Source organism: Monodon monoceros, unplaced genomic scaffold (genome assembly GCF_005190385.1).
Source record: "Monodon monoceros isolate NGI ecotype Baffin Bay Population unplaced genomic scaffold, NGI_Narwhal_1 Super_Scaffold_10, whole genome shotgun sequence".
Taxonomy (NCBI): domain Eukaryota; kingdom Metazoa; phylum Chordata; class Mammalia; order Artiodactyla; family Monodontidae; genus Monodon; species Monodon monoceros.
The window spans coordinates 54,556,125-54,579,315 of NW_021703766.1; the positions used below are offsets into that span (position 1 = coordinate 54,556,125).

Here is a 23,191-nt window from a genome sequence, read left to right on the forward strand (position 1 = left end):
CCAGCCACCACATCTGACCTGTGGGAGCTGTGTCCATTCCGCTAAGCCCACCACGTCAGGCTGCGTCTTCCTGAGAGATAAGGAGGGTTCTGGTGGGGATGGATCCCTTACCCATCACATGTATGTTCCTCTCCCAGTAGTTGAGTCACACACTTAGTTTGAAATAAGAAATGTTTTCAAGTAACTTGATAAAGAGAGAATGAGAGTGAAAGAAGGCATTTCCAGAGACCCAAGTTCTTAGATATTTTACTATTTTCACACTCAGTGAAAGGAATACTAAGAGATGTAATGGAGAAAGTGAGATGTGACATGAGGAAAAATGGTATGAAAAGCACTGAAAAATTAACTAACACAACCTGTACACGCACCCACAGATGCACCCACATGTGTGCACACAGACACACAGATGTGCACACGCACATACACGCATATAGAGTACCCATATTTCAGGTAAAGTATAATGAGAGCATCGTCTTCTCTAATGGAGGAGAAGAATACATAGTTGTTTAGAAATAAAAATGTAAATACATATATTAACATGGGAGTAACAGCCTAAAATTAGAAATGGAATAACTACCAATGTGCTTGGTGTAATTAAATGAAAGAAAAAATTTTCAGCTTTATTGAGATATAAGTAACAAAAATTGTGTATATTTAAGGTGTACAACTTTTATTTTTTTAAAAAAACATTTATTTATTTATTTGGCTGTGTTGGGTCTTAGTTATGGCACGCAGGATCTTCGCTGTGGCAGGCGGGATCTTTCGTTGCGTGCGCAGGCTCGAGAGTGCATGGGCTTAGTACTTGCAGCTTGTGGGCTTAGTTGCCCCGTGGCATGTGGGATCTTAGTTCCCTGACCAGGGATCCAACCTGCGTCCCAAGCACTGGAAGGTGGATTCTTAACCACCGGACCGCCAGGGAAGTCCCACTTGATGTTTTTATATACACTTACCTTGTGAAATACTCACCACAATTAAGCTAATTAACATATCCATGGCCTCACACACTGAACATTTGTGTGTGAGTGTGTGTGTGGTGAGAACACTTAAGGTCTATCCTGTGAGCAAATTTCAAGTCTACGATGGAATATTGTGAACTGTAGTCACATCACTGTACATCACATCTCCAGAAGTTACTACCATTCTCCTGTGTTTCTATGAGTCTGATTATTTTAGATCCCCCAGGGAAGTGAGCTCGGGCTGTATTTGTCTGTCTGTGTCTGGCTTCTTTTACTTCACATAATGTCCTCCAGTTTCATCCACGTTTCCCAAACGGAAGGATTCCCTTCTTTTTAAAGGCTGAATAATATTCCAGTGTGTGTGTGTGTGTGTGTGTGTGCGCGCGCGCGTGCGCGTATCTCACATTTTCTTTATCTCTTCATCTTTCGACAGGCATTGAGGTTGTATCCATCTCCTGGCTAATGTGAATAATGCTGCAGTGAACATAGGAGTGCAGATATCTCTCCGAGATCGTGGTTTCTTCTGCTTTGGATATATACCCGGAAGTGGAATTGCTGGATCATATGGTAGGTAGTTCTATTTTTAATTTTTTGAGGAAACTCCATACTGTTTTCCACAGTGGCTGCACCGATTTGCCTTCCCACCAACAATGCATAGGGTTCTCTTTTCTCCACAACTTTGCCAACACTTGTTATCTTTTTTTTTAAGTTAACTTATTTATTTATTTTTGGCTGCGCTGGGTCTTCGTTGCTGTGCATGGGCTTTCTCTAGTTGCGGTGAGCGGGGGCTACTCTTCCTTGCGGTGCGTGGGCTTCTCATTGCGGTGGCTTCTCTTGTTGTGGAGCAAAGGCTCTAGGCCCGCGGGCTTCAGTAGTTGTGGCTTGTGGGCTCTAGAGCGCAGGCTCAGTAGTTGTGGCACACAGGCTTACTTGCTCCGTGGCACGTGGGATCTTCCCCGACCAGGGCTCGAACCCATGTCCCCTGCGTTGGCAGGTGGGTTCTTAACCACTGTGCCACCAGGGAAGCCCAACACTTGTTATCTTTTGTCTGTTTCATAACAGCCATTCTAACAGGTGTGAGGTGATATCTCATCGTGGTTTTGATTTGTATTTCCCTGAGGGTTAGTGATGTTGAACACCTTTTCATGTACTGTTTGGCCATTGGGATGTCTTCTTTTGAGAAATGCCTATTCAGGTCCTTTACCTATTTTTTAAATTGGGTTGTTACTACTTTGCATTGAGTTGTGTGAGCTCCTTGTATATTTTGACAAGTAGCTCCTTATCAGATACATGGTTTGCAAATATCTTCTCCCATTCTATATGTTGCCGTTTCGCTCTGTTTCCTTTGCTGTGTAGAAGCTTTTAATATGATGCAATCCCCTTGTCTATTTTTGTCTTTGTTGCCTGTGCTTTTGGTGTCATATCCAAAAAACCACTGCCCAAACTCACGTCAAGAAGCCTTTCCCCTATGCTTTCTTCTTGTAGTTTTATGGTTTCAGTCCTTATGGTTAAGTCTCTGATCCATTTTGACTTGATTTTATATATGGTGTGAGCTGAGGGTCCAGTTTCATTCTTCTGCCTGTGGGTGTCTAGTTTTCCCAGCATCATTTATTGAAAGCACTATCCTTTCCCAATTGTGTGTTCTTGGCACCCTTGTGGAAGATAGTTCACGGAGCTTCTTTAAGACAGTTATTTTGAACAGTTAGGCAACTGATAGACCTTCATCTCTTACTGTTTATGTTTTGCCTTCGGCAGTGTCACATTCCCTGATTCTTCGTGTGTCTTCTAGCTTTGCTTTGGTGTCTGTGTGTTGGAAGAAACAGCCACCTGTTCCAGTCTTTATGGTCGGATTTTGCAGATCAACCCAGTTAGAGATTCTGGAGCCTCTCAAACGTGTTCTGTGGACGTGCAAGCTCCACATCCCTCCCTCCTGGGGAAAGGAGTCCTAGTTGTGTGCCTTCACCGTGTCCCCCCTTCCCCTGGAGGAGTGCAGGGGACGGCGGGGGCTGGGGGCGGGCTCCATTTTCCTCCTCCTGAGGGAGAAGTCTCAGGATCGGTCCTCCTCTCCATCCTGCCAGGCTCTGCCGGCTACTACAGCGCCTGTCCCTCTCTTCCTTTTTTGCTGCCCCCACGTGGGTCTGTGGCCTCGGGCTCTGAGTGAGGTGAGAGGCCAGGAGGTCTCTGAGGCAGTGCCCGGAGCCTGAGGATGTGGGTGCAGCTTGACTCCCTCTGGCCTGGGCCAAACGGAGGAGCCTCTCAGCGCTGAGGGTGCCAGCTTGGGGGAGGGGGGACAGGGGGAGGGAACTGCTCCTTTTATCCTTTCAAAGTGGTTTTTCTTGGTTCTATGCTCATTCGAGGTGTTGCACCTTGCTAGCTGGATCCTGCAGTTCGCATAAAATTTATTTTCCCCAAATACCGTACTTTTGTCACTGTTTATGTGCGGGGATGAGAGCTGGGACTTCCTGTCCTGCCATCTTGCCTAAAACGTTGATTAATTTTTCTAGAATGCATCCTAGTGAGACCAGAAATGGAAAAATAGAAACAATAGCTAATCTACACAGGAAATAAAATGAGAAGACTAAACAGATATCTGTCACAGTTTCTAATGAGAGAAATGAGAATGCCATTAGGCAGCACTTGAAGAGACCACAGACCTAGACAACAGGGCATCCTCCACTTAAGGGGACTAGAGTTCTCCCTCACCCTCAGTGGGGGCAAAATTACTTCTTCTTCTTCTTTTTTTTAAATAGAAGTATAGTTAATTTACAATGTTGCATAAGTTCCAAGTGTATAGCAAAGTCATTCACTTATATATACATATTCTTTTTCAGATTCTTTCCGTTATAGATTTTTATGAGATATTGAGCATGGTTCCCTGTGCTATACAGTAGGTCCTTGTTGTTTATCTATTTTATGTAAAGTAGTGTGTATCTGCAAATCCCAAATTCCTAATTGATCCCTTCCCCCTTTATCCCCTATGGTAACCATAAGGCTGTTTTGTCTGTCTGTGAGTGTATTTCTGTTTTATAAATAAGTTTATTTGTACCATGTTTTAAGATTCCACATATAAGTGAAATCGCATGATATGTGTCTTTCTCTTTCTGACATACTTCACTTAATATGATAATCTCTAAGTCCATTCATGGTGCTTCAAATGGCATTATTTCATTCTTTTTTATGGCCGAGTAATATTCTATTATACATATATCACATCTTCTTTATCCATCGGTCGATGGACATTAAGGTTGCTTCCACGTCTTGCCTATTGTAAATAGTGCTGCTAGGTACATTGGGGTGCATGCATGTTTTTGAATTAGAGTTTTTTCCAGATATATGCCCAAGAGTGAGGTTGCAGGATCATAAGGTAACTCTGTTTTCAGATTTTAAGCGACCTTCACACTGTTCTCCATAGTGGCTGCAACAATTTACATTCCCAGCAACAGTGTAGTAAGGTTGCTTTTTCTCCACACCCTCTCCAGCATTTATTATTTGTAGATTTTTGATGATGGCCATTCTGACCAGTGTGAGGTGATACCTCACTGTGGTTTTGATTTGTATTTCTCTAATAATTGGTGATGTTGAACATCTTTTCACATGCCTCTTGGCTATGTGTATGTCTTCTTTGGAGAAGTGTCTATTTAGGTCTTCTGTCCAGTTGTTTTTTTTGTGTGTGTGTGTGGTACGTGGGCCTCTCACTGTTGTGGCCTTTCCCGTTGCGGAGCACAGGCTCCGGACGCGCAGGCTCAGCGACCATGGCTCACGGGCCCAGCTGCTCCGCGGCATGTGGGATCTTCCCGGACCGGGGCATGAACCCGTGTCCCCTGCATCGGCAGGCGGACTCTCAACCACTGCGCCATCAGGGAAGCCCAGCATACTGTTTTAATACTATATCTCTGTAGTATATTTTGAGATCAGGCAGTGATGCCTCCAGCTTGTTCTTTTTCAAGATTCTTTGACTATTTGTGGTGCCTGTAGTTCTTTTTCTTCATTTTCTGTCATCTCTTGTCATATCAATTATACTTCTTTTTAAAATTGAAGTATAGTTGATTTACAATATTGTTAGTTTCAGGTGTACAGCATAGTGATACTTTTGTGTGTGTGTGTGATTTGCAGATTATATTCCTTTATAGGTTATTACAAGATATTGGGTATAATCTTCTGTGCTATACAGCAAATCCTTGTTGCTTATCTATTATACATATAGTAGTTTGCATCTGTTAATCCCATACTTTTAATTTCTATCCTGCCCCCATCTCTTCCCTTTGGTAACCATAATTTTGTTTGCTATGTCTGTGAGTCTATTTCTATTTTGTGTACAGATTTCTTTGTATTGTTTTTCAGATATAAGTGATATCATATGGTATGTGTCTTTCTCTGACTTCTTTAACTACACATAATATTGTCGTTCCACCCATGCTGCTGCAAATGGCAATTTTCATATTTTATGGCTGAATAATATTCCATTATGTATATATATGTATGTGTATATATATACCATATATATACCATATCTTCTTAATCCATCATCTGTTGATGGGCACTTTGGCTGTTTCCACGTCTTGGCTATGTGGCTTGTCTTGTAAATAGTGCTGCTATGAACACTGAGGTACATGTATCTTTTCAAATTACGGTTTTCTCCAGACATATGCCCAGGGCGCTGGATCATATGGTAGCTCTACTTTGAGGTTTTTAAGCATCCTCCTTACTGTTTTCCACAGTGGCTGCACCAATGTACATTCCCACCAAGTGTGTAGGAGGGTCCCCTTTTCTCCGTACCCTCTCCAGCATTTACTATTTGCAGTTTTTGATGTTAGCCCTGGTGACTGTACCGTGGTGATACCTCATTGTAGTTTTGCTTTACATTTCTCTAGTAATTAACAACGTTGAGCATCTTTTCATGTGCCTGTTGGCTGTCTGTATGTCTTTGGGAAAATGTCTATTTAGTTCTTCTGCCCATTTTTTGATTGGGTTGTCTATTTCTTTGAGTTTGAGTCATATGAGCAGTTTGTATATTTTGGTCGTATTGTTTACAAATATTTTCTCCCATTGCGTATGTTGTGTCTTCATTTTGTTGATGGTTTCCTTTGCTGGGCAAAAGGTTTTAAGTTTGATTATGGCCCATTTGTTTATTTTTGTTGTTATTTCTTTTGCCTTGGGAGACTGATTTAAGAAAATATTAGTACAATTGGGAGTTCCCTAGTGGTCCAGTGGTTAGGACTCAGCACTTTCACTGCCGTGGCCCAGGTTCAAGCCCTGGTCGGGGAAGTAATATCCTGCAAGAGGCGCGGGACGGCCAAAAAAATAAATAAGGCTATGAAAATATTGGTACAGTTTATATCAAAGAGTGTTTTGCCTATGTTCTCTTCTAGGAGTTTTATAGTGTCATGTTTTTTAAAAAAAATTTATTTATTTTATTTATTTATTTTTGGCTGTGTTGAGTCTTCGTTGCTGTGCAAGGACTTTCTCTAGTTGCAGCGAGCGGGGTCTGCTCTTCACTGTGGTGTGTGGGCTTCTCATTGCAGTGGCTTCTCTTGTTGCAGAGCACGGGCTTTAGGCGTGTGGGCTTCAGTAGGTGTGGCACGCGGGCTCAGTAGTTGTGGCTCGCGGGCTCTAGAGCACGGGCTCAGTAGTTGTGGTGCACGGGCTTAGTTGCTCCGCGGCATGTGGGATCTTCCCAGACCAGGGCTCGAACCTGTGTCTCCTGCATTGGCAGGCGGGTTCTTAACCACTGCACCACCAGGGAAGTCCTATAGTGTCATGTCTTATATTTAGGTCTTTAAACCATTTTGAGTTTATTTTTGTATATGGTGTGAGGGAGTGTTCTAATTTGATGACTTACATGTAGCTCTCCAGTGAAACCCACCACCTCCTTGACCCGAAAATGAGAGGCCACCTTCACTCTGCCCTTCATATTGTGGGGCTGATTCCATAGGTGCCGTGATGACTCTAAGTGCTCCTAGGAATCAGCACCCAGACAGAGGCGAGGAGGGCACACCTGCTCTTTTCTCCCTCTCTCAGCTGGGCACCTTCCCCTTCATGCATTTCTTCTCACTATGACCACCCAGTAGGCACCAGTGACCTCACTTATACTTGAGACATGAAGCCCCCTCCTTCCTTCATCTCCACTCCCACCCCCAGGTCCAGTGGGAAGCGACCCTTCTGTAAAGGTTTAGTGGGGAAGGGTTAACAGAAGTTCAGCCCAGGACTGGGGAGACTGTGTCTCTTCTAGGCTAAGAGGACTCTGTTACTCAGCAGACATGGCGTTCGTGCATGTGGGTGAGAGTCTGCAGGCCCCCAGTGCTGCCTGGAACAAGGACAGAAGGAGGATGTGGCGCGTGTCTGGATCTTCATGTTGTTCTTAGCTCCACGTCTTCCCTCAAAGTTCAGAGCCTCCGCTCTTCTGTCTCCCTTCTGCACACACCTAGCACTGCCTGGACCCTGGGGTGGGGTGAGTGGAGTAGAGGGAGAGGGACTCCTCCTGTATTGTCCCTCCCTCCGTGGGGTGGGGCCACCTGTGGCTGACGTCCCTGTGTCCCCCTTCTTCTCCAGCTCAGAGCTCCCCTGGGACAGGGCTGTGAGCCGAGGGTCTGGCTCCTCGATGGATGTGGGGAGGGGGCTCCTCGCCTGAGAGCAGGAGCTCCAGGGGTCGCTGGGCTGTGACATCAGGGACGGGGAGGTGCTGAGTGAGCTGTAGCATGTGTAGGTCCCACTGTGTGCTGAGGTCACAGGACTCAAGGTGAAGTTGTTCTGAAAGGGTGGAGCCGTGTCCTGCAGACGAAGGTTCTGGGGAGGAGTGAGTGACCCCTCCTTGGACAGATGGAGAGGATCGGACCAGACCTCTGAGCGACACTGCAGGGTCACATTCTCTCTGCAGGGTTCTGAGGCCCACAGCTGGGCTAAGAGGGAGGGTTTCCTGTACATTCCTGGGGGCGAGGAAGGTCGTGATGTGTACAGAGCCACCCCCAACACACCCTTGACCCTGAGCTGAGGGACCACCATCCTCTCTCCAGGGACCCTGTCTGTGACCCCCTCTCAGCTGCTCTCAGCCCCTCTGTGTGGGTCTCTCTTATCTCCCGGCACCCGCTCCATTTTTCTCACTCACTCTCCCTGGACCACTGCCCTATCTCAATGTCTACTCTAGGACCCCTCCCAGGACCCCATCACCACCAGGGGTGGCTCTGGGCCCAGCACCCTGAGAACACAGTCAGGACATGGGGCAGGACAGGGGCTGCTCACCGGCGATCAGGCTGTCTCCACGGAGCACGAGTGAGCCCGGCTGGGCTGAGACGGAGGGCTCCCTGTACACGCCTGCAGAGAAGGGACAGTGGCACCGAGGGGGACGCACACCCCACACTGCTCACTGGGGCTGCAGTGCGAGCTCTCCCTGGTCCCTCCCAGGCCTCCCGCCAGTGGTTCTGCCCCAGGAGGCCACTGCCCCTGATCCCCCATCACCCCAGGGCTCACTGGGCACAAGGCTCAGGTCAGGGGTCCAGGAAACGATGGGGCTGGGGGCCCTCACCTGTGACCTGGCGATGCAGAGGGTGACTGGGGTGTGACCACACATGTGCAGGGAGCTGGGAGAATCATAGCATCCGCGGGTTCCCCCACAGGAGGAGTTTAGGGGGCCCACAGGGCACACGGCCTGTCCCCTCCCATGGGTCCTCGATGTCCGGCGTCAGGCGGGTCAGCACCTCCCTCCTTCAGCAGGTGCAAAGTGCCCGCTGCAAACTGTGAGCTGCATGCCAGGGACACGCTCTCTCCTGAGGCCACCACAGGGCGTGGCTGGGCTGAGAGGGAGGGACTCTGTGCACCCCTGAGGGAGGGGAAGGGGCTGGATTAAAGGGGGACCTTCACCCCGCTCACCGCAGGTGTGGGCTGTGAGGGGAGACGTCCGTCCCCCTGAGCCCACACTCTGCTCCCTCTGCCTGTAAGGACGCCGCCGCAGTGGGAGGGGACCCGGGTCCTCCCTCCTACCTGTCCCCACCAGGGGCAGGGGGTCACTCCACTCTGACCTGTCTTTCCTGCTGTGATAGACACACTGATACTGCCTGCAGTGCTTGAGCTCGAGGATTCAAAGGGGAAACTGGCCTTGTTACTGGAGTCCTGTGGGGCCTTAGCCTCCCAGAGTCCAGAGGGCCTCTCTCTATACAGACGGTAGACATCAGCCCTCAGAGATCCCGGAGACAAGATGGTCACAGGGCTTCCCTTGGTGACCATGACACCTGGGTCAGCCCAGATGGAGGGTTTGGGGAGGACCCCTGGAAAGGGATCAGACCTGAAGAGTTAGGGGTGCCCTTCTCCCCTCAGTTTCCCCAGCTGTCATTCCCCAGGCCCCTCCCAGACAGGTCACCATCATTTCAGACCTGCTGTGTTCCCCCCAGATGACCAGGGGGTTGTTGGGTTGAAGCAGGAGGTCTGGGGGGCCTCACTTGCCTGGACCTGGTTCCATGGGCCCTGACTCAGCCCTGGGAGAGAGTTCCCTGTGAGCGCCCATCCCCCAGCACTCAACATAGATGCTCCAGGTCTGGTCTGGGCCCTGAGTTCTGGGGTCAGATCTGGGGCTGAGCACATCCTTCCTCCCCCACAATTTCTGCCCCCACTGATCTCCTGAGACCTGGGGTCTCTCAGCTTCGGACCTGGGAGGAGAGGGGCCCCCTCCCCGCTCCCTTCCCCAAAGCTCAGTGAGGCAGAGAAGGGCAGTGAGGGTCGGGGTCGTGGCTGTGCCTCCCATGGTCCCCAGCCGTGCTGGTGTCTCACAAAGTCCACAGAGCCAGCAGGACAGACAGATGCACGGGGGGTGACAAGGTGCAGGCTCTGTGTTACACGTCGGGTTCCTTCATAGTAGCCTCTCAGAAAGAGCAATAGCCCCCCAGGGCCTCACGCTGCTCTACCTGCAGGATGGGGCCCAGGAGACAGCAGGCTCTGGGACCTTCCAGATCACATCTGGGTCTCACCAGACCCCACGCACTCTGCCTCTCCTCGGGCCAAACCCAAAGCCAGAGAGTGACACTCGTCCCGGGACAGGAAGTTGAGGATGCAGGGCAGGGCCTAGAAGCAGCCCAGTTTTGGCTCCGCCCAGGGCGCAGAGAGGGCTCCAGGGCGGCTAACAAGCTGCCCAGTGGCTGCAGGGACAGGCTGCAGGCAGAAGCCCTGACCCCAGAGGGGTTCCTCACAGGCCGCTGGGCTCCAGGGGCTCCTAGTGGTGCCTTTGGCTGAGCCTTTGGAAGAGACACTCGCCCAGCCCAGCCTGGGGGCCGAGCAGCCTGCGGAGGTTGGTCAGGTGGTCGCCCATCTTCTTGATGAGTTTCACCTGCTCATCCAGGAAGTGGCTCCAGGAAGTCCAGAGGTGGAGTCTGCGCAGGCAGAGCCCAGGGCCTGCGGACCCACAGGGCCTGGCGCAGGTTCTTCTCCGTCAACCGGGCGGCTTCCACGGCGTCCTGGGCTTTACCCACGGCTCCTGGGACGGCTTCGGCACGTCCTGGAAGAGGGCGCGGCCACAGCGCTGCTTTTGCCTTTTCCAGTGAGCTCGGGCCGTCCGGCTTCTCCTCGGCCAGTTCGCGAAACGATGTCTCTCGCCCTCGCGAGCTGCTGCGCCGGGTCGGAAGAGAAGCGCAGAGACAGGTAGGTGTGGGAGAGCGGCAGATGCACGTTACCAGGCGGGTGACTGCGGCCTCCACCTGGCGGAGTAATTGTGACGAATCTGGGTGCTCGTGCTTGGTCGGCAGTAAGGAGCTAAGCTCAGAAAATGGTGTTGGCTGGTCCCGGAGGGCGAGGAGAGCTGAGTGGGTGATTCCAAGGTTGTGACTGGAAAAAAGCTTGGAGGGTGGTCAGAGTCTGGAGGAAGGGGCGCCCTTGGGTCTGTTCAGTGCAAACACTGTGGAAGCAAGAGACACATGCGTGGCACCGCCCAGCGCACTGCTTGGTTCCAGTTCTGATTTTGCTTTTCATAGAACCTGTGTGACCTTGGAGAAGCCCCTTCCCTTTCCTGAGATGCTGAAAATGCAAAATTTGTTCCTTCCTTCCAACGTTTATTGAGCAGTTACTATACCCAGACACGAGATTCATTGGTGACGGTGACCGATTCTTTCCCTGGACTCGTGGAGCTCTGATGATGACACCAGACAATACATATTTAGACAATAAATAATTTGGGTCTCGTTCTGTTCAGTTGTACAGAAGGAGAAAAACAGTGAGGCACAGTGACAGGTGGAAGCCCAGCAACCTTGTGATGGGAGTGCGGGGACTTTCTGGAGAAGGAGAGACCCAAGCTGATAGAGGTTAGCACAGGAGTGGTGAAGGGCCGGCACCCTGGGCCGGGAAGAGGGGGAGCTGTTCTGAGCACTGGAGTTCAGGGGATGCTGGGCCCTGGTCCTACAGGGTCTAGTGCACCCTGCAAGTGTGCCTGGATTTTATCCTTAAGACAAGAGGGTAATTTTCCGGAAAGGAAGGTATGAACACACAGCTGTGCTGAGATGGTCGCCGCTCCGCAGGGATTGGACTGTGGGAGGACTGTGATGGTAATAAACAGTGATAGAGCTCCAGCACCATTTGACCACTAGGTGATGAGTGGGTCAGTATCTAAGTGGTTTATGAGGTTTTTTTATGTAACCCTTCCACAAATCCTACAACAAAATACATTCGCAGTTGAGTGGGATGAATCAGGAAGACTTCTAGGTGGTTTGGAAAGGGGTCTGTGGTTTTCATAATCGGCTCAAAGATGACCCCTCGAGAAGACACAAGTGTGGTGAGAACTCAGGTGTGCGTCTGGGGAGGGGAGGTGGTTAACTGGGATGAGCTTGCTTTGAGGTAGGAGTTAGCTTCGCTGGTCCTGAGAGGTCAGCCCCTTCTGATCGTCAGCCTCAGGGAATGTCATCTGGATACTTGGAATTTACTTGAAGGCAGGTGGAGACCCTGGAAGAATTATTTTTAGGGGAGGGTCCTGCAGTAGATCAGGTTGGGGCCATGAGAATCAAATTCCTCAGCTGGGAGTGAGGCCCTGGGGTGGAAGAGCCAGGTAGGAGGTGCTGGGTTGCACCAACCAGTCCTCCTGAGTCTGCCGCCGAGCTTGACTGTGGTGCTGGACCAGGGTCATGGATTCGCGGGGCTTCGGGCCAGGGCTGTTGGATGGGTTCATTGTATGTGAGGTGGAAGCGGGTGAAGCACTGAGGGCTCCTCCACTGTCTGCCTTGCTTGTCTAGCGGAGCCGGTGGGGCTGTCACAGAACGGATGACCCCAGGGGAGAAGGAGGCTCGGGGAGATATTTCTAATCCTGTCAACTGACACACAGAGGAACCACCACCTGCCTCCTGCACTGGGAACGCGGTTTTGTTTCTCACAAACCCTTCCTCTCTCTGACTTCCTTGTTTCTATCCACAGCAGCACCTTCTGGTCATTCCACTCCATCCAGACCTCTGAGTCGTTTCTGCCCCTCCCCACCTCTTGTCCCCCAGACAGTAACTCTTTTTTTTTTTTTTTTTTAATAATAAATTTATTTATTTATTTATGGCTGCGTTGGGTCTTCGTTGCTCCCTGCGGACTTTCTCTAGTTGCGGCGAGCGGGGCTACTCTTCATTGCGGTGCGTGGGCTTCTCATTGCGGTGGCTTCTCTTGTTGCGCAGCTCGGGCTCTAGGCGCGCGGGCTTCAGTAGTTGTGGCTCGCGGGCTCTAGAGCGCAGGCTCAGTAGTTGTGGCTCATGGGCTTAGTTGCTTCGCGGCCTGTGGGATCTTCCCGGACCAGTGCTCAAACCCGTGTCCCCTGCATTGGCAGGCAGATTCTTAACCACTGCACCACCAGGGAAGCCCTATTTTTAGTTTTTAAAAGACCTCCATACTGTTCTCCATAGTGGCTGCACCAATTTATATTCCCACCAACAGTGTAGGAGGGTTCCCTTTTCGCCACACATTCTCCAGCATTTATTATTGGTAGACTTTTTGATGATGGCCATTCTGACCGGTAGAGGTGATAACCTCACTGTGGTTTTGGTTTTCATCTCTCTAATAATTAGTGATGTAGACCGTCTTTTCATGTACCTGTTGGCCATCTGTATGTCTTCTTGGAGAAATGTCTGTTTAGGTCTTCTGTCCATTTTTAACTTGGTAGTTTGTTTTTTTGATATTCAGCTCCATGAGCTGTTTGTATATTTTGGAAATTAATCCCTTTTTGGTCCCATCGTTTGCAGATACTTCTCTCAGTGAGTAGGCCGTCTTTTCATTTACAGTCTCCTTTGCTGGGCAAAAGCTTTTAAGTTTAATTAGACCCCATTTGTTTATATATATTTTTTATTTCCATTACTCTAAAGAGACGGATCCAAAAAAAATATTGCTGTGATTTATGTCAAAGAGTATTGTGCCTATGTTTTTCCCTAGGAGTTTTATAGTATCTGGTCTTACATTTAGGTCTTTAATTGATTTTGAATTTTTTTTTGTATATGGTGTTCGAGAATGTTCTAATTTCATTCTTTTACACGCAGCTGTCCGGTTTGCCTAGCACCACTTGTTGAAGAGACTGTCTTTTCTCCATTGTATATTCTTGCCTCCTTTGTCGAATACTAAAATTGACCATGGGTGTATGGGTTTATTTCTGGGCTCTCACATCTGTTCCATTGATCCTTGGGTCTGTTTTTGTGCCAATATCATTCTCTTTTGATTACTGTAGCTTTGTAGTATTGTCTGAAGTCTGGGAGGGTTATGCCCCCAGGTTTGTTCTTTTTCCTCAGGATTGTTTTTGCAATTCTGGGTCTTTTGTGGTTTCATATAAATTTTAGGATTATTTGTTCTAGTTCTGTGAAAAATGTCATGGGTAATTTGATAGGTATTGTGTTAAATCTGTAGATTGCTTTGGGTAGTATGACCATTTTACCTATATCAATTATTCCAATCTGAGAGCATGGAATATCTTTCCATTTCTTTGAATTATCTTCAGTTTCCTTTATCAATGTTTTATAGTTCTCAAAGTATGTGTCTTTCATCTCCTTCATCCTAGGTATTTTATTTTTGATGCAATTTTAAGAGATTGATTTTTTACATTTTTTTCTGATATTTCACTGTTAGTGTAATGAAAAGCAACAGATGCCTCTGTGTTAATCTTGTATCCTGCTACCTTGCTGAATTATCTTATCAGTTCTAATAGTTGTTGTGTGGAGTCTTTAGGGTTTTCTGTATGGAGTATCATGCCATCTGCATGCAATGACAATTTTACCTCTTTGCTTCCAATTTGAATACCTTTTTCTTTTTCCTTGTCTGATTGCTGTGGCTAGGACTTGCAATACTATGTCGGACAGAAGTGGTGAGAGTGGGCATCCTTGTCTTGTTCCACAATTCAGCTGGAAGGCTTTCAGCTTTTCACCATTGAGTATTATGTTGGCTGTGGGTTTATCATAAATAGCTTTTATTATGTGGAGATATGCCCCCTTTGTACTCACTTTGGTGAGTGTTTATCATGAATGGGTGTTGAATTTTATGAAATGCTTTTTCTGCATCTATTGAGATGATCATGTGGTTTTGTGTTTATTTTTTTTTAAACATCTTTACTGGAGTATAATTGCTTTACATTGTTGTGTTAGTTGCTGCTGTATAACAAAGTGAATCAGCTATGTGTATACGTATATCCCCATATCCCCTCCCTCTTGCGTCTCCCTCCCACCCTCCCTATCTCGGCCCTCTATGTGGTCACAAAGCATGAACTGATCTCCCTGTGCTATGAGGCTGCTTCCCACTAGCCATCTATTTTACATTTGGTAGTGTATATATGTCAATGCCACCCTCTCGCTTAGTCTCAGCTTACCCTACCCCCTCCCTGTGTCCTCAAGTCCATTCTCTATGTCTGCGTCTTTATTCCTGTCCTGCCCCTAGGTTCTTCAGAACCTTTTTTTTTTTTTAGATTCCATATATATGTGTTAGCATATGGTATTTGTTTTTCTCTTTCTGACTTACTTCACTCTGTATGACAGACTCTAGGTCCATCTACCTCACTACAAATAACTCAATTTCGTTTCTTTTTATAGCTGAGTAATATTCCATTGTATATATGTGCCACATCTTCTTTATCCACTCATTTGTCGATGGACACTTAGGTTGCTTCCATGTCCTGGCTGTTGTAAGTAGTGCTGCAGTGAACATTGTGGTACATGACTCTTTTTGAATTATGGTTTTCTCAGGGTATATGCCCAGTAGTGGGATTGCTGGGTCATATGGTAGTTCTACTTTTAGTTTTTTAAGGAACCTCCATACTGTTCTCCATAGTGGCTGTATCAATTTACATTCCCACCAACAGTGCGAGAGGGTTCCCTTTTCCCCACACCCTCTCCAGCATTTATTGTTTGTAGATTTTTTGATGATGGCCATTGTGACTGGTGTGAGGTGATACCTCATTGTAGTTTTGATTTACATTCCTCTAATGATTAGTGATGTTGAGCATCCTTTCCTGTGTTTGTTGGCAACCTGTATATCTTCTTTGGAGAAATGTCTATTTAGGTCTTCTGCCCTTTTTTGGATTGGATTGTTTGTTTTTTTGATATTGAGCTGCATGAGCTGCTTATATATTTTGGAGATTAATCCTTTGTCAGTTGCTTCATTTGCAAATATTTTCTCCCATTCTGAGGGTTGTCTTTTCGTCTTGTTTATGGTTTCCTTTGCTGTGCAAAAGCTTTTAAGTTTCACTAGGTCCCATTTGTTAATTTTTGTTTTTATTTCCATTTCTCTAGGAGGTGGGTCAAAAAGGATCTTGCTGTGATTTATGTCATAGAGTGTTCTGCCTGTGTTTTCCTCTAAGAGTTTTATAGTGTCTGGCCTTACATTTAGGACTTTAATCCATTCTGAGTTTTTTTTTGTGTGTATGGTGTTAGGAAGTGTTCTAATTTCATTCTTTTATATGTAGCTGTCCAGTTTTCCCAGCACCACTTATTGAAGAGGCTGTCTTTTCTCCATTGTATATTCTTGCCTCCTTTATCAAAGATAAGGTGACCATATGTGTGTGGGTTTATCTCTGGGCTTTCTATCCTGTTCCATTGATCTATCTTTCTGTTTTTGTGCCAGTACCATACTGTCTTGATTACTGTAGCTTTGTAGTATAGTCTGAAGTCAAGGAGTCTGATTCCTCCAGCTCCGTTTTTCTTTCTCAAGACTGCTTTGGCTATTCCGTGTCTTTTGTTTTTCATACAAATTGTGAAATGTTTTGTTCTAGTTCTGTGGAAAATGCCATTGGTAGTTTGATAGGGATTGCATTGAATCTGTCGATTGCTTTGGGTAGTATAGTCATTAACAATGTTGATTCTTCCAATCCAAGAATATGGTATATCTCTCCATCTGTTTGTATCATCTTTAATCTATTTCATCAGTGTCTTATAGTTGTCTGCATACAGGTCTTTTGTCTCCTTAGGTAGGTTCACTCTCAGGTATTTTATTCTTTTTGTTGTAATGGTAAATGGGAATGTTTCCTTAATTTCTCTTTCAGATGTTTCATCATTAGTATATAGGAATGCAAGAGATTTCTGTGCATTCATTTTGTATCCTGCTACTTTACCAAATTCATTGATTAGCTCTAGTAGTTTTCTGGTAGCATCTGTAGGATTCTCTATGTATATTATCATGTCATCTGCAAACAGTGACAGCTTTACTTCTTTTCCGATTTGGATTTGTTTTATTTCTTTTTCTTCTCTGATTGCTGTGGCTAAAACTTCCAAAACTATGTTGAATAATAGTGGTGAGAGTGGGCAGCCTTGTCTCGTTCCTGATTTTAGTGGAAATGATTTCAGGTTTTCATCATTGAGAATGATGTTGGCTGTGGGTTTGTCATATATGGCCTTTCTTATATGTTGAGGTAAGTTCCCTCTATGGCTACTTTCTGGAGAGTTTTTATCATAAATGGGTGTTGAATTTTGTCAAAAGCTTTTTCTGTATTTATTGAGATTATCATATGGTGTTTATCCTTCAATTTGTTAATATCGTATATCATATTGATTGATTTGCGTATATTGAAGAATCCTTGCATTCCTGGGATAAACCCCACTTGATCATGGTGAATGATCCTTTAAATGTGCTGTTGGATTCTGTTTGCTAGTATTTTGTTGAGGATTTTTGCATCTATGTTCATCAATGATATTGGTCTGTAGTTTTCTTTTTTTGTAACATCAGGGTGATTGTGGCCTCATAGAATGAGTTTGGGATTGTTCCTCCCTCTGCTATATTTTGGAAGAGTTTGAGAAGGATAGGTGTTGGGTCTTCTCTAAATGTTTGATAGAATTTGCCTTTGAAGCCATCTGGTCCTGGGCTTTTGTTTATTGGAAGATTTTAAATCACAGTTTCAATTTCAGTGCCTGTGATTGATCTGTTTATATTTTCTGTCTCTTCCTGGTTCAGTCTCGGAAGGTTGTGCTTTTATAAGAAATTGTCCATTTCTTGCAGGTTGTCCATTTTATTGGCATGGAGGTGCTTGTAGTAATCTCTCATGATCCTTTGTATTTCTGTGGTGTCAGTTGTTACTTCTCCTTTTCATTTCTAATTCTAGTCTCATAGTGTTGTGGTCGGAAAAGATACTTGATACAATTTCAATTTTCTTAAATTCACCAAGGCTTGATTTGTGACCCAAGATATGATCTATCCTGGATAATGTTCCATGAGCACTTGAGAAGAAAGTGTATTCTGTTGTTTTTGGATGGAATGTCCTATAAATATCAATTAAGTCCATCTTGTTTAATGTATCATTTAAAGCTTGTGTTTCCTTATTTATTTTCATTTTGGTTGATCTGTCCGTTGGCAAAAGTGGGGTGTTAAAGTCCCCTGCTATTATTGTGTTATTGTCGCTTTCCCCTTTTATGGCTGTTAATATTTGCCTTATGTATTGAGGTGCTCGTGTGTTGGGTGCATAAGTATTTATAATAATTATATCTTCTTGGATTGATCCGTTGATCATTATGTAGTGTCCTTCTTTGTCTCTTGTAATAGTCTTTGTTTTAGAGTCTGTTTTGTCTGATATGAGAATTGCTACTCCAGCTTTCTCTTGATTTCCATTTTCATGGAATATCTTTTTCCATCCCCTCACTTTCATCTGTATGTGTCCCTAGGTCTGAAGTGGGTCTCTTGTAGACAGCATATATGGGTCTTGTTTTTGTATCCATTCAGCCAGTCTGTGTCTTTTGGTTGGAGCATTTAATCCATTTACATTTAAGGTAATTTTCGATATGTATGTTCCTATTACCATTTTCTTAATTGTTTTGGGTTTGTTATTATAGGTCTTTTCCTTCTCTTGTGTTTCCTGCCTATAAAAGTTCCTTTAGCATTTGTTGTGAAGCTGGTTTGGTGGTGCTGAATTCTCTTAGCTTTTGCTTGTCTGTAAAGGTTTTAATTTCTCTGTCGAATCTGAATGAGATCCTTGCTGGGTAGAGTAATCTTGGTTGTAAGTTTTTCCCTTTGATCACTTTAAATATGTCCTGCCACTCCCTTCTGGCCTGCAGAGTTTCTGCTGAAAGATCAGCTGTTAACCTTATGGGGATTCCCTTGTATGTTATTTGTTGCTTTTCCATTGCTGCTTTTAGTATTTTTCTTTGTATTTAATTTTTGATAGTTTGAATAATAGGTGTCTTGGCATGATTCTCCTTGGATTTATCCTGTATGGGACTCTCTGTGCTTCCTGGACTTGATTGACTATTTCCTTTCCCATATTAGGGAAGTTTTCAACTATAATCTCTTCACATATTTTCTCAGTCCCTTTCTTTTTCGCTTCTTCTTCTGGGATTCCTATAATTTGAATGTTGGTACGTTTAATATTGTCCCGGAGGTCTCTGAGACTGTCCTCAATTCTTTTCATTCTTTTTTCTTTATTCTGCTCTGCACTAGTTATTTCCACTATTTTATTTTCCAGGTCAGTTATCCATTCTTCTGCCTCAGTTATTCTGCTATTGATTCCTTCTAGAGAATTTTAAGTTTCATTTATTGTGTTGTTTATCATTGTTTGTTTGCTTTTTAGTTCTTCTAGATCCTTGTTAAACGTTTCTTGTATTTTCTCCATTCTATTTCCAAGATTTTGGATCATCTTGACTATCATTACTCTGAATTCTTTTTCAGGTAGACTGCCTATTTCCTCTTCATTTGTTTGGTCTGGTGGGTTTTTACCTTGCTCCTTCATCTGCTGTGTGTTCCTCTGTGTTCTCATTTTGATTAACTTTCTGTGTTTGGGGTCTCCTTTTTGCAGGCTGCAGGTTCGTAGTTCCCATTGTTTTTGGTGTCTGCCCCCAGTGGGTAAGGTTGGTAAGTGGGTTGTGTAGGCTTCCTGGTGGAGGGGACTGGTGCCTGTGTTCTGGTGGATGAGGCTGGATCTTGTCTTCCTGGTGGGCAGGACCATGTCTGGTGGTGTGTTTTGGGGTGTCTGTGAGCTTAGTATGATGTTAGGCAGCCTCTCTGCTAATGGGTGGGGTTGTGTTCCTGTCTTGCTAGTTGTTTGGCATGGGGTGTCCAGCACTGTAGCTTGCTGGTCGTTGAGTGGAGCTGTGTCTTAGCGTTGAGACGGAGATCTCTTGGAGAGCTCTCACCGATTGATATTTCATGGGGCCAGGAGGTCTCTGGTGGTCTCTGAACTCAGCTCTCCCACCTCAGAGGCTCAGGCCTGACACCCGGCTGGAGCACCAAGACCCTGTCAGCCACACGGCTGGAGTGCCTTCAGAGTTGGAGAGGCTGGCCTGCAGTGGCTCTCCTTCTGTGCTGCACGTGAGAATCACCAGCTTCTTCCTTGTTTTGCCCCAAAGGCAGTGTGTTTCACAGAGAAAAACAGCCGCCTTGAAAATAGTCACGGCTCTGCGATGGCTTTTTTTTTTTTCCTTTGTGTTTAGTCTGGTTTCAGTTGCTCACAGGGGGCCACGTGCAGAGGCCTCGCACCTGGCTCTTCCAACTGGAGTTCCTAGTGCGGAATCGGTTTTGTCTTTTCTTTTGTTGATACGTTGTATCACACTGATTGATCTGTGTATGTTGAACCATCCTTGTGACCCTGCCATGAATCCAGCTTGATCATGGCGTATGATTCTTTTTATGTGTTGTTGGATTTGGTTTGCTAATATTTTGTTAAGCATTTTTGCATCTATATTCATCAGAGATATTGGTCTGTAATTTTCTTTTTTGCCAGTGTCTTTGTCTGGTTTTGGGTATCAGGGTGATTGTGGCTTCAGACAATGCCTTTGGGACTGTTTCCTCCTCTTCAGTATTTTGGAAGTGTTTGAGAAGGCTCAGTGTAAGATCTTCTTTTTATGTTTGGCAGAATTCTCTCATGAGGTCATCCAGTCCTGGATGTTTGTTTGCAGGGGAGGTTTTTTTTTTGTTGTTTTAACATCTTTATTGGAGTATAATTGCTTTATAATGGTGTGTTAGTTTCTGCTTTATAACAAAGTGAACCAGCTATGCATATACATATATCCCCATATCTCCTCCCTCTTGCGTCTCCCTCCCACCCTCCCTATCCCACCCCTCTAGGTGGTCACAGAGCACCGAGCTGATCTCCCTGTGCTATGCGGCTGCTTCCCACTAGCTATCTGTTTTACATTTGGTAGTGTATATATGTCAATGCCAGATTCTATTTCAGTCGTAGTGATCAGTCTATTCAAAGTTAACTATTTCTTCTCGATTCAGCTTTGGTGGGCTGTATGTTCCTAAAACGTGTCCATTTCTTCTAGGTTGTCCAGTTTGTTAGCAAAGAATTGTTTATAGTATTCTCATGATTTTTTGTATTTCTCTGATATCAATTGTTATTTTTCCTCTTTAAATTCTTATTTTGTTTAGTTGGGTCCCACATTGTCTGCTTTTGAATTTGACGTAATGAAGTACACTCTTATAGTTTTTCTTTACTTACTGACCATCAGGCTTGAAAATTGATCTGTATTATTGTAGCCGTTTAACTTTGTGTATTTTTCTGTCATATAAAATTCGGTTGCATATGTATAACAATCCATTCATTTTTGGTGAGATTTGTTTCTATGATTTTGTCTAATATGAACGACCCCTCTGTCACAGTTCTCCTGAATGTATACTCATGGTTATGTACACCTTTTCCCTAAGTTATGTAACTGTGGGTCAGAGCTGTGTGTCTCTCCTTTTCACCGATAATTCTTATTTACTCCCCAGATTGACTGAGGCGGTTAGTACACCTACCAGTAATGTATTGGGACTTAAAGTGCTCAGTGTTTTCTCCCACAACTGGTATTTCCATTGTTTTCTCTTTTGCCTCTCATGGGGACGGGCTAGGATGCAAAGGCCTAGGACTAGGATAATTTCATGGAAACCAGGGCATAAAGCTGAAGTGGAAATGATCTACTCGTGATGCTTTATATAAAGGACACATCTGTGTGTATCGGGGTCATCACCGAGCTGTGCTCCAGCTGGATCAGGCTCAGTTCTTTGGGAAAGACAATTCTACGCATTACTTCCCCACTCTGCTTCAGCGCATTCATACGCGTACCATGAGGTTGGCCACGAAGAGAGTATTTTTTTTTTTTTTTTTTTTTTGCGGTATACAGGCCTCACTGTTGCAGCCTCTCCCGTTGCGGAGCACAGGCTCCGGACACGCAGGCTCAGCAGTCATGGCTCACGGGCCCAGCCGCTCCGCGGCATGTGGGATCTTCCCGGACCGGGGCACGAACCCGTGTCCCCTGCATCGGCAGGCGGACTCTCAACCACTGCGCCACCAGGGAAGCCCGAAGAGAGGATTTACACTGAAGAAAGAGACAAATGCCACACATCTGGGCTTTTTACAAAATGAAAAATTCCTAAGCCCGTTTACCAGCACAGCAGCTGGCTGTCACTTCAAACGCCATGGTGTTCCTTCACACTAATGGTGTTTCTGGAGAAACTATACCAGGTGTCATCTGACAAGGAGAGAAGGGCTTGAGGGGTCCAGAGAGAGTTTTAGGGAAGAGTTTTGGATTTATCTGTTCGAAACAGGACCCCAAGTTCACCCATTTATTCAGTTACTTAAACGACATTCTGTTTCTGACTGAAGGGATGGAGGTCAATAGCACACAGCAACCAATGTGGAAATTAAAAATAAACAAATATATTACATGAAAGTGGGCCAGAGCAAGAAGGTGTGTAAGGTGTGGACGCAGACCTGCCATGTGGGATGTGCCTCACGTCACAGGGGTGAGAGGGGACGGGGCAGGCAGGGAGAGTCATCACTGGTGGCGTGGGAAGGCACCATGGTTAACCGAGGCCCAGTCCTCCACAGGGACTCCCAGGCCTTCTCCTGCACCCACACCATGTCTCTCCCTCCCTGGTCAGACAGTTCACACAACGCGTGCTGCAGATTCTCTTCCAGAACCTCCTGGGCACATAAGGTCATGACAGGGCTCCACCACTCGGGACGGTGCACGGTTCCCTCTTGTGTTCAGCTCCTGGCTGCATCTTGGGCTCCTCCGTGGCCGTGTTGAGCCTGAAAGAGCAGAATCCCGAGGCCCAGCAGGACTGAGCCGGCCATGCCCATCCGGATGAGGTTCTCCACTGTGTAGTCTTGCGGGTGTGAGGGTAGGAATTCTGGACAAGAGATCACAAGGTCAGAGCAGATCCCAGTCACTCCTGAATCCTGGATGTCCACCCAGGGTACTCGTTCCTTTTGTTCTGTCCTCGACAGGACAGAAACTCGGAGCCCAGCCCCATAACTGAGGATTTCTTTTACTAATCATTGCTGGTGTCTGACTTGTTTTGTGGCGGGTGGATGGTGTCACCTGCTCATGAGAATCATAAAGTGAGGGTGTGAGTGAGGAGTTGGGGAGACACGAGCCCTTCTCCTGGGTTCTGTGGCCTCAATGCCTCCAATTCTCATATTACAGCTTCTACACAGTTCCTTAATGAACCCTTCCTCTAATATGCCAGGCTCCCTCTGCTCTCCTCATTGGATTCTCTCAGCCTCCATGTGTTCTTTGAATTCAGAACCTGCTTTTGAATCACTTTGGAACAGAGTTGGCTGTGCCCCCGGTGCTCAGGACTAGTGAGAAAAGTGCTCTTAAGACAGGAATAATTGAGTGCTGTGTGCTCCGTGTTCAGCCTGAGATCGAACCCTGTAATCTTACTCTCCTGCTTCTGGGAGTTCCCACTGATTCAGCAGCTGAGGACCCAGGATCCAGTGATGAGACTTTGGAGTCAGGGGCCATTGAATGTCCTCCTCTCTGGAGGCCCACTGTGTCCCCTCATTCATTACTACCTCAGACATTTCTGGGGACAGAGCCCTGAGCTGACTGAGTCAGAGAGGACAGGGTCAGGGT

At 46.0% G+C, this 23,191-nt stretch overlaps 2 protein-coding genes across 2 annotated transcripts in view; one reads left to right on the forward strand and one right to left on the reverse strand.

Annotated features, from left to right (window-relative positions):
- The window catches only part of LOC114908066 (NACHT, LRR and PYD domains-containing protein 7-like), a 582,624-nt gene that overhangs the window by 338,033 nt on the left and 221,400 nt on the right, over nucleotides 1-23,191 (reverse strand).
- Nucleotides 10,341-23,191, forward strand: part of CDC42EP5 (CDC42 effector protein 5) — a 47,731-nt gene continuing 34,880 nt past the window's right edge. Inside the window, exon 1 of the mRNA XM_029245506.1 lies at nucleotides 10,341-10,577. The gene's annotated coding sequence lies outside the window, so the exon portion shown is untranslated. The remainder of the gene's footprint in view (nucleotides 10,578-23,191) is intronic.